We start from the raw sequence: 11,518 nt of genomic DNA, 5'->3' as shown, positions 1-11,518 counted from the left end.
ATTGTACATAATATAATATGTTGACCTGCACCCCACTGCCACATTCACTTACATCACTAATATTAAATGGTAATTGTTCTAAAAGCGTACATTATTATTAATGTTAATAGGAATAGAATAAATAGAAATGGTCACAATGGATGTTAAGGTCACATGAGAAGGACCAATGTGGCTAGAGTTTTAATATTATTCTATGTAACATAGAAAAAGAGAGTTCAGGAAAAGTGAAATTTTCAAATATGAGATAGATATCTCTCGTTTTTCTTATCAAATATGGGATATTTCTTGAACATTTTTTTGCAATTTTCAAAAAAAAATTTGAACATTTTTGCAAATTTTTTAAATTTTCGCAATTTTTTGAATTTTTTTTGCAATTTTTTGGAATTTTAAAATTATATTTCGTAATTTTTACTAATTTTCACAACTTTTAAAAGTTATTATGCAAAGTCAAAATATTAAAAAATAAAAAAAAAAACCCTAGATTACCTGCTATCCAGGTAAAATATCTAGGATTGGAACAAAAAAGAAACTTCAATGACCTGATTAGAACAAAAGATTTTTTCAGTGACCTAATTGGAACAACTTTCAAACTTGATTACCATTTTATGGAGTAAACCCTGTAACAAACAAACATATCGAGTAGACAAGTAAATAACAAAAATACAAGAGTCAAGAATATAATTTGGTGCGAAATACAGGTGAACAATCATGTCCGTTTTTTAATAAACTAGACAGGCCGAAAATTGGAAGGCGCGCCGACTAACTTGTACCCAGAAAACCGATTTTAAACAAACCGGACAGTTGTGAAACAGGTTGGATGATCCAACTGAATTCAAGCATATCTTCGTAGTTAGATTTTGTATTCAGTTGACAAGCAACCCAGTAACTTTATATCTAGAGATATGCAACATGATAAATAGGCTTCTCTAAAATTTACCAACCAATTCTATGACCTTCATTTAAATGATGATGCATACATTATAGCCATAACTTGCATGCATTTGCAATTTCAAAGGTGAATCCAAAGCTTTTGAACATTTAAACTTCTCAAATTACATAAAAATTTTAGCTACTGCCTTACACTGAAGCACTTTTCATTCAAAAACTTAGATATTCACGATACATATTACACTAATAAAAAAGTAAATACTTACATGCCGGAATTGGATGCATTTTGGCCCAAAAGTTAGTCATAAATCAAAGCCACCTTCAAAGCATTTTCCCCTACCCCAATAAGATACACCATCCCTCTTTAAATACTAATATCAAATTTAATCACATTTTGTCTCAAAATTAAGGGAGAACAATCCAATAGAAGGCAAATTTGGTAATTTACTGTTCAGGCTTCCACTGCAGTTACTTCTTCTTCGGTTGAATCAACGGCAATAATGTCCTCAGTATCCGTTGCCTCATCAGCCTTTTTTGGTTCATCAACAAGCTTTTCCCTTAACTTGGTCTCTAGTTCTTCACGCTCGGTTAGATTCTCAGCTAAGTAACATTTTATAGCATCTTTGCCACAAAATTTCTTATCTCCCATGCTATAATATGCACCTCCCGCTTTCATGATAAATTTGTGCTTAATACCTAATTCTATAAGCTCAGATTCCCGGCATATGCCCTTTCCAAATTCTAGCTCAAAAATTGTGCAGTCTTGTATGGTGGAGCAAGTTTGTTCTTCATTATTTTGACGAGAACTTGACTTCCGAGTGTCTGTAAGCCGATAAAAATGTAATGAGTAAACAATAAATTAAACACAAAATCTGCAATATTCAAACTCGGTAAAAAGTGGTACCTCTTCTCCCTTCTTCACAAGTCCTATTCTCCTGATATTTAAACGGATCGAAGCATAAAACTTCAAAGCATTTCCACCACACGTCACTTCAGAAGGTGCACCAAATCCAAAAGTAGCTAGCTTTGACCTTACCTGAATAACATGCAAGAAATATCAACACAAATCTTGTGACATTAACCCTAAAACACTGCATATAAAATAATATAAATGAACAATATTGCTACTCAAAGCCCAAGTTAAGTTAGAAAGTTAACATATAAAATGAACTCATTAGAACATGAAACTCAGATTAAATGATAAAAGATAATATCTTTTACCTGATTAATGAATATCAAAATAGTTTGTGACATTGATAATGAATGGCTCAGTTTACGAAGCGCTTGGCTCATAAGTCTAGCTTGCATTGCCATGTGCGCATCGCCCATTTCGCCATCTAATTCACTTTTAGGCACAAGGGCAGCAACCTAACAGTAAAAAGAAAAGAAAGAAACCATGAGCAAAAAAACAGAATTTGTTAAGAAAGACCAAATGTAAGGCATTGACTGCTAAGCATGCGACCAATAATCATAACAAATTATTAATAGAGGCCTTACACTATCAACAACAACGACATCAACCGAACCACTTCTGATAATCGTGTCAACAAGACTCAAAGCTTGCTCACCACAATCTGGTTGTGACAAAAGCAAATCAGGAGTGTTCACGCCTATAGCTTCGGCTAATGATGGATCAAGAGCATGTTCAGCATCAACAAACACACAATAGCCTACAAAAGACATCAGTAAGAACATTATCTATTTGTAAAAAAAACCATCATTCAAACACATGATTTGACTTCAAAATAGATATCAACCTCCTTGTTTTTGCGCTTCTGCAATTACATGCAGCGCAAGAGTTGTCTTTCCAGAAGCTTCTGGACCATATATCTCCACTACACGGCCCTGAAATACAGGTGTTCAGTGATTATAACACAAATCATATGCAAATAAACAACAAAATACCTTTGGAAAGCCCCCAACTCCTAGTGCAATATCTAATGAAAAAGATCCAGTAGAAACTACTGGGACTTGTCTAGGAGAAGCACATTGACCAAGAAACATGATAGAACCTTTCCCATGAGACGTATTAATTTGATCGATTGCTTGCTTTAGAGCCAGATCTTTTTTAGACATATTCTCTTCACCTGAATCGCTTCCATCAGATTTTGATCTCCTTTTACCTAAACGTTGAGCATACTGATAAGCTCACTACCAATTTAACTGAAATGCTTGAAAGACATTATTTATAACAAGTAGATTACTTATATAACTAGCACCTAAGTGAAATATTCTGCATTGGCTTAAATTATTTGGATATATGTAGGTGTGTAAACTGTAAACAAGCCAAGCCACCTGCGAGTTACTCGAAATCAGCTCTAAAAAAGCTCAAATCGAACCGAGATTTAAAAGCCCAAGCATGAGTTCCATTTATCGAGCTCGAGCCAGCTCGCAAGCCTAAACAAGCCCATGAATTATATAACTTTTATCAAATGCATTTATCACATATTTATTTTATAACTTTTTTAAATACAAAATTATGATAGCAATAACTAAATAACATATATCATGTTATATACAAAATTAAAAACAAAAAAATATAAAAAAAAGATAAATACATGTAAATTATTATTAAAAAAATAATAGACAAATCGAGCTTGAGCTTGTGAAACTACTTACAAGCCAACCTTGAGATTTAAAAACAAGTCTCAAAACGAGTCGAGCTCACCGTAAGTTAAACACGCTGAGCTCGGGCTCGGCTGATTTACACTCCTAGTTATATGGTGATGGATGGATGAAAACAAAGAGTGATAGATGAAATATATAAAAAGATTATTATCATCCTATCTTTTAATCATATTATAATATAATATAATATATACATGTATCTAAGAATAAGTGCAGAGGTTTCCTTTAAATTTGTATGGTAAAGTTAAAAATAACAGAAGAGCAGCAAAATAAGGTTTTTGGTAACACCAAATCCACCAAAATGTAGCATAGAAGAAAAGATATAGAGAATGAATTGTCCATCTAGTTAGTATACCTTTAGTGGAAAAACTGCTAATCTGAGTTGATGATGATCCCAATAAACAACTCTTGGAAGCCTGCACACCAAAAACCAACTAAAAGACCTTCAATTAAAAGATTTCAAATGCAAACCCTAAAATTACATGAAACGGTAAACAAACAAGAGATGACCTGAAAATAAGATAGGGAGCGTTTCATATTGAAATACACTCGAAAAACCCTCATCTACTCTCTCATCATCACCTAATCCCGTCAAAACTAAATGATGAGGCAGGAATCAAACTTGGGTCACATGAAGCATCAAGTCTCTCCGTTACCACTCCATCACTAGCTCATTGACTATTCAAATGATAATATTTTTTCATTCAAATGATAATATGCAAAAATATTATATATACCGCCAATTATAAAGGTGTTACGATATCAAAATAATACTTTATTTTTGACTAACGGATCAGATTAGAGATAATCCACAGAAATTAACTAATAATCAAATGAAAAAGAATGTGTTGAATCTATAATGTGTTGAATACTCAATATAATATAATCGGGCATAGCGTATAAGTTGAAATTCTCGTTTATGTTAAAAACATGAAAAGCAAATGTTTGTAATCGATTTATTTTAGTTTTAAGAAATTTCTTTTTAGTATTTGTTAGTTGCATATTTTATACATGACTTTAATATATTAATTCTATGAATAATTATACTTTATTTAATAGCACAGTAAAGTCTAACTTCAATTCATATATTACATGTAGAGAAATATTTAGTAATTGCCAAACATCTGTTTCAATCAATAGTGTGACCTTTTATTTTTTTTTTCTCTCAATAGTTAGGAAATTTTAGATGAATATCCTATATATAATAGATGAAACAAAGGCAAATTATGACGCTTTAATTTAAGAGTTCTACAAGAAAAAAAAACATATATTACAACTTTGAATTGGGGTAAAAGGTAGGGTGTTCAGAAAAATCCGAATCCGAAATATCCGAAAATCCGAATCTGAAATATCCGAAATTTCGGATATCCGAAAATTCGGATTCGGATAGCAATTCTGAGATATTTCGGATAGTTCGGATATCTGATGTGGTCTAAAATATATATAAAAATATATAAATATTCCCTACGTTTTGGATGCTTTTGAGCCAAGTTTTTATTGAATATTATTAATATTTGGTTCACATGCAAGTTTAATGGTTTTTAGAGACTATGAGCTAAAATGAAACATTTTTTTAATAAACTTGAAACCAACGAATGAATAAGTCATGCATAATTTTTGTATTTAGCTCTTTTAGTTTACTAGTAAGAAAGTGGGTACTTAAATCATGCTTTTGAATTTCAGGTTATGGTGCGTTAAAGATACATAATGGAAGCTTTATGTTGGACGCCCCACATTCTCGTAAACGTCGTTTTGTGCGCCTATTAAAGTGGTCATACGAAACTATTAATGAAAATTACTTTGAGAATTAAATAAATATGAAAGTAAACATGAGGGGGCTATTGTGAAAAATTGATATTAATTCACTTTTTGAAGAATATGACCTTGTGACTATGGAGGCCCATGGAGTCACGTGAATAGCCTAAAAAAAGATTGTTGAAGTCGGCTTGGAAGACCCTACAGTGGGTAATATAAAAAGACGAAAGGCAGCCGCCATCTAAAAAGGTTAATATAATTTTCTAGGAATTTCGGAACCTCCAAGGTGGGAATTGAGGTCTACAGTGGCAGAAATATTCATTACATTATTATTTGTTTTTGAAGGCCATTGCAAAGTTGGAAGGAACCAGAAGTTTGTTACTTAAAAGACAGTCAGCGAAATATCATATTTCTGGTTTGATTTAATACCGGTTATTATGAACTTAGTTATTGAACTTATATATTTTATTTTCTTGAGCATGATTATTGGCTAAAACTCTTTTAGTTGCCTAGGCTTTGAATGAATATTTGTTGAGTTTGGTTTGCTTGTCGGTTTTATTGGTTATTGGTGTTGGACTAATATTATTGTAATAGACTTTTTGATGTTTTTAAGATGAATATGCATACTTATTATTAAATTACTTTTATTTAATAGTTCCATATGTGTCTTTATGAAAGTCTTTCATGTGTAGACGCATATTATGTTACCTACTGTGTGTTCGTAACTAGTTTATGGTTTATAGCCGACATAATCCATATGAACTATTATTTGAGGGTTTAGAGATTTTAAGTGTTCTACCTATCTTGAGACTGAGAGGTAATAGATAGTTGGGGTTGTCTTATTCATTAGGCGGTTTGGGTATAGATTACACGAGAGTGGATTTCCCCCTTATTGTCTTTTGATTTTTGCTATCCTAAGTCTTTTTAAGCATCTTTAGGTTACTCCTTACGTCCCTTACACTCCCGGATGTATTGTGATTAGTGAGACTGAGAGGTGATATAGTCATTAGAGTACTTTAATATTGTTGGAGAGACTGAGAGGTAATCCAACCAATCGGTTTGCGTCATACGGCCCTTAGGTATTCCTTGTAGGTGACACCCAGAGAATGATTAGGGATCCACTAGGATGTCTAGGGCGTCGTATCTTTAGATCCCGGTTCCATCACAGTTTCCATAGCCGATAAGCATCCAAGATTCACAAATAGGATTTCAAGCCTAGGTAATGTCTTTCTCATTAGTGGTTTTCATCCAAGTCTTAGAATTTTAAGTTTAATTTATTAGTTCACTTTAGCTTAATTAATTAGTTTTATTAATTATTAGTTTAAAAATAAAATAAATAAAAAAATCCAAAAATAATCATTTTATTAATTATTAATATTAGCTTATAGAATCTAGTTTCGTTAATTTAATTAGTGTCTCTAGGGTTCGATATTCCCGGACTTTCCATAGCTATTCTACACCCGATAGGTTCACTTGCCTGTTGCTAGTGGTTTGGTTTATGGTATTCTAGGTTTTTATTACTCGTTGTACTATGTTGATTTATTGCAATATTTTTATACCACTTTTAGGCACATCAATATCCGAACTATCCAATATATTAAATTTAATATTTTAATATTATTTTATATATCAACTCTTAAGACATCAAACCCTAGCATTTTTCAAAACTTCAAAATTGTAGCCGCCATCTCACTGTTCTCTTTTATTCCTCCAGCTCCACTAAACCATTCACCACTAAACGACCAACAAAGCAGGCAACAACTCCATTTTCCTGTCGTCTCACATCGTCACCACAGCCCTCGTCAGTCGTCACCGCTCACCACAGCCCTCATCAGTTCGTCAATCGTCAGCACAGCCCTCGGCATTCGTCAATCTTCTCACCTTGTGTTATTTGCTTGTAATTTGAAAATTTTATGTTTAGTTTGTTGGATTGAAAAATTTGGATCTTGAATAAGTTTATTTTTAAAATAGGTTTTTTTTTCGGATATCCGATTCACTATCCGATCGTCGGATATCCGAAATTTCGGATTCGGATTCGGATAATAATATTCAGTATCCGAAAGGTCCGGATATCCGATGTTCGGATATCCGGTTTTGAACACCTCTAGTAAAAGGACATTGTAACACTAAAACTCTGTTTAGGTTAAAATAATTACAATCTTACCCCTCCCCTAAACTATAATAATTTTTTGTAAATTTAAAGAATAGTTACAATTATGACCCTTAATTTTTTACCTATATTTTATTTTTTATTTTCACTTTTAACCCAACTTTCCCAATGATTTTTTAAACGCTAATAACTTTTTTATACATTAATACTTTTTTTTAATTGCAATATAAAACAACCATATTTTTCTCTTTAATTTGAGTATACTATTGTTATAATTTTTTTCAATTAAAAAAACATTTTACGTAAGTGTTTGCGGTCTTGTTTTGATGGTTTCTAATTAAATTGTGAGCCAAACTGTCAGTAATGGTTTCTTTTCATTGAAAACCAAAACCGAGCCTTTGAAAATTGAAAAGGACTGACCAAGAGTTAAAGAAAAAAACAACCGTGAAATCAAACCAGTGATCGGTTTTACTGTTTTAAACCAAACAATAAACACCCATAAATTTGTTACATGATTATCAAGGTACGTGTTACCCGCTGTATTGCGCGAGCACTCATCTAGTATATGAAATACAAATCTCTCCTAAATTTTAGATGAATCACAAATATGATGTATATGTAGAAACTAATAAGCGGGTCAAGGGTTTTAATAAGGGTCGGACTTGAAACCCGTTTACCCTTTAAGGTGAAATTAAAAGACCCTTAACCCGGCCCATATTATATACCCGGTTCTAAGTAAAGGTTTTGCGGGTCGGATGACCAAATTTCAAGGATCAAACCCTTATCTTGCTCACCTCTACATACAACCCTTGATGCATCCAAAGTATTACGAAAACATCTGGAACTCGCAAACAAATTCTTGTATTTAGGCGGGTCGTGACGTAGGTAGTGGTCCTATTTTTCTAGCTATTATACAGTGCTAGTCTTTTCAACTTTTTTCGTACTCTGGTAAATTTAAACATTGAACATTTAGCTCGCTACACACTCACGCAACCAAATTTCGCACAACTTTATTGGGTATACCATATATGGGTGCCCTACAATACCTAAACAATAAATAGTTGGTCTGTCACACACTCAGACAACCATATCACCTACTCATGGGTGACCGACAATATCGGTCGTTTACAAGATTGAATATCTCATATGCGGTACAACAAATTTGCATGCATATGCATGCTCCGCGCACTACTCATCTAAATACTCTTAAACAACATTTGCAATACATTAAGGTATTCTATCTATGGGCATTCACATGTCGGTCTTCGGTCTCAACCCTCATTTCTTAAAAGGTTGCCTTAACACACGTCATTCCACCTCAAATTACCATGCCTACTTGAGCTACCTATCCGGTAAAACCCAATTCAAAACTAACGTATTAAACACATTGAATTGACACCCACTTCGTTGGCGAAAATTACGTGGACGAATTCAAGCTCTACATCTCCCATCTTGCTACGAGATTGCACATGACTTAGACTGAGCGTATATTAAAATATAATATATATAAACATAAACTATGGATGAGTATGAATTTGAGCCGGGTACTTGCTCCATTTCGTCCTAGGTGGATCGGATGTTTGATTTTCGTGATTTGTGTCTGGATTATGGATTGACGCTGTTGTGATCGGTCGGATTGTTAAGTCGTCAATTGAATAGTGAATTGTGAATGTGATGTTATGCCAGCTATTGGTCGACCATTGATCTGTACAGGTTTTGGGATAACTGGGTTGTAATGGTATTTTGTTTTCCACTTATCTATGTTTAAGTTCATCTTAATGGATATAATAAGACTGATGCAAATAGAGGGATGAATTTATTGTACTTTTTGAGTTTCAAATATGTATTCATTTTAGGATTATTAGATTGTTGTAATCATAATAGAAAATCATTGACTCAATTAGGGTCGGGTTTGGGTTTGGATCGAGTATTTATACGGTAATAACCCGTCAAGTGTATGGCATACCAATTAAAACCACCTAGCATCAGATGTATCCATTAATTTATTAAAATTTCCTTCTTGAGATTTTCAAATGCGTTTCTAATTTTTACCGTTACAATTATTGTATAATTGTTTATTTATATTACTACTTACATACGTATAAGTGTTATTATAAATAAATAATATTATTATAGTTTTTATAAATAAAAAATATTAAAAAAAAGTTATATCTTAAAAGAAAATTTAATCTTTTTCATATAATGAATCTACAAAATGAAGTATTGATAGATTTGGGGTAAGAGAAAATAGACACCATTACAGAAATTTTCTTTTATCTTTCACTCAAATTTCACTTGTTGTCCCTCATCTTTAAAATTGATCCTTTTTGTCCTTTATGTTTCAAAATCCTTCAGCGTTTGTCATTTTCACATAACCCAGTTAATTTTTCTCGTTAAGTCAGATCATGTGCCTTGCACATGAGGGCAAGTTGGTCATTTTACATATCAAATTAAAAAAGTGTTTTAACAAATAAAGAAAAACAAAAAAAAAAACTAAAAATAAATATTTAATTCTCTCTCTCTCCTTCTTCTTCCTCCTCCTCCTCCTCCTCCTCCTCCACTACCAATCTCCGGCAGCCGCCGTCTTCTCTGGCAGCCACCACCGCTGCTGTCTTCTCCGGCAGCCACCACCGCTGCTGTCTTCTCCGGCAGCCACCACCGCCGTCTTCTCCGGCAGCACCCAACCTTCCGGTACCACCGTCCAACTTCCACCCACCTCCAGTAGCCACCATCTCCCCTCTGCTTTTACCTTTGCAGACTTTCACCTCCTTCCATTTTCATCAGCCGCTTCATCAGCAGCGACCACCACCGTGAACCAACACAAACAACTATTATCGCCAACCACCACTGAGAACCACCATAGACAACCATTATCGCCGACCACCATCGAGAACCACCACAGACAACCATTATCGTCACCATCATCCACTTGAACCGCATCGCCAAAAAAATCTCAAACTCAACTAAAGTAAAAAGATTTACCACGCCGCCGGTAACAATATCTCAAAATCATATGACGCTAGAAATACGAAATGACTAAATCGGTTACTGAAGTTCATGAATAAAAACAAAAAATTGTTTTATAAATTATAAAATTTATTATATACCAATATGTAGGGATAAAACTTATCTCAAGAATTTTATGAAGCTTGGATTGTGGTATACGTATACCAGCATCAACAACCCACCTGCCAATGGTTTGGACCAAAGATTGGAACTTGATTGTTTCCCAGTGAGTGTGCTCATCCTGGTGGTTTCCGGCTATTGTTGTTCCATTCGAGAGGTGGGTGGAGGCGGAAGACGACGGCGGCGATAAAGGGGGTGAGAGACAGTGGGTGGAGGTGGAAGACGGTGACGGGATGCAAGGGTGAGATTTCACCCGACCGACGAGGGGCTCATTGTTCATTACCTCCGCCCGAAATCCCAATCCATGCCGGAGACGCTCACCGTCCCTCCACCGCCGTCGTTAATCTCTACAAACACAATCCATGCCACCTTCCTCGTACGTTTTCTCAAACCCTATAGCCTGACCTGATTACCCCTAATTTATCACTAACTATAGATGGCAGTTTTCTTTTTCGATGAAGACGACGGCGATGGCTGCTGGAGATTGGTAATGGAGGAGGAGGATGAGGAAGAAGGAGGAGGAGGAGAGAGAAAGAGAGATAATTAAAATATATATTTTAAGTTTTTTTTTATTTGTTTTCTTTATTTATTAAAATATATATTTTTAATTTAATAGGTAAAACGACCAATAGCCCTCATATGCAAGGCACATGACCTGACTTAACGAGAAAAATTAACTGAGTTAGGCGAAAAGGACAAACGCTGAAGGATTTTGAAACGTAAAGGACAAAAAGGATCAATTTTGAAGATGAGGGACGAGTGAAATTTGGGTTAAAGATAAAGGATAATTTCTGTAATTCTATCGAAAAAATAAAATTAAAAAGTAAAAATTTTCATGCATGTGGTTTCACGATAAGCGGGTCGACTTCCTCATATATTTCCTTTGGTCGAGAAGGTCAGCTAGACAAATGCTACCATGAGAAGGTCAGCTAGACAAATGTTACCATGATTAAACACCTCATATAACTTAACTGCTACTCAAAACGATCCGAGCTCGAGTCCTTTAACGTT

At 34.2% G+C, this 11,518-nt stretch overlaps 1 pseudogene across 1 annotated transcript; it reads right to left on the bottom strand.

Moving 5' to 3' along the window:
* Positions 1–1,018: 1,018 nt before the first annotated feature.
* On the bottom strand, positions 1,019–10,113 carry LOC143565376 (DNA repair protein recA homolog 3, mitochondrial-like; annotated as a pseudogene). The gene is made up of 8 exons (XR_013141059.1): positions 9,946–10,113; positions 3,872–3,950; positions 2,794–3,011; positions 2,646–2,733; positions 2,386–2,558; positions 2,110–2,256; positions 1,793–1,924; positions 1,019–1,710 (listed from the first exon to the last, which is right to left on the bottom strand). The product of XR_013141059.1 is annotated as a DNA repair protein recA homolog 3, mitochondrial-like (transcript).
* Positions 10,114–11,518: the final 1,405 nt, after the last annotated feature.

This window comes from Bidens hawaiensis, unplaced genomic scaffold, assembly GCF_021521415.1.
Source record: "Bidens hawaiensis isolate Kalapana, Puna unplaced genomic scaffold, B.hawaiensis_p1.1 tig00001206_1, whole genome shotgun sequence".
Taxonomy (NCBI): Eukaryota; Viridiplantae; Streptophyta; class Magnoliopsida; order Asterales; family Asteraceae; genus Bidens; species Bidens hawaiensis.
This window is presented reverse-complemented; position numbering and strand designations above follow the sequence as displayed.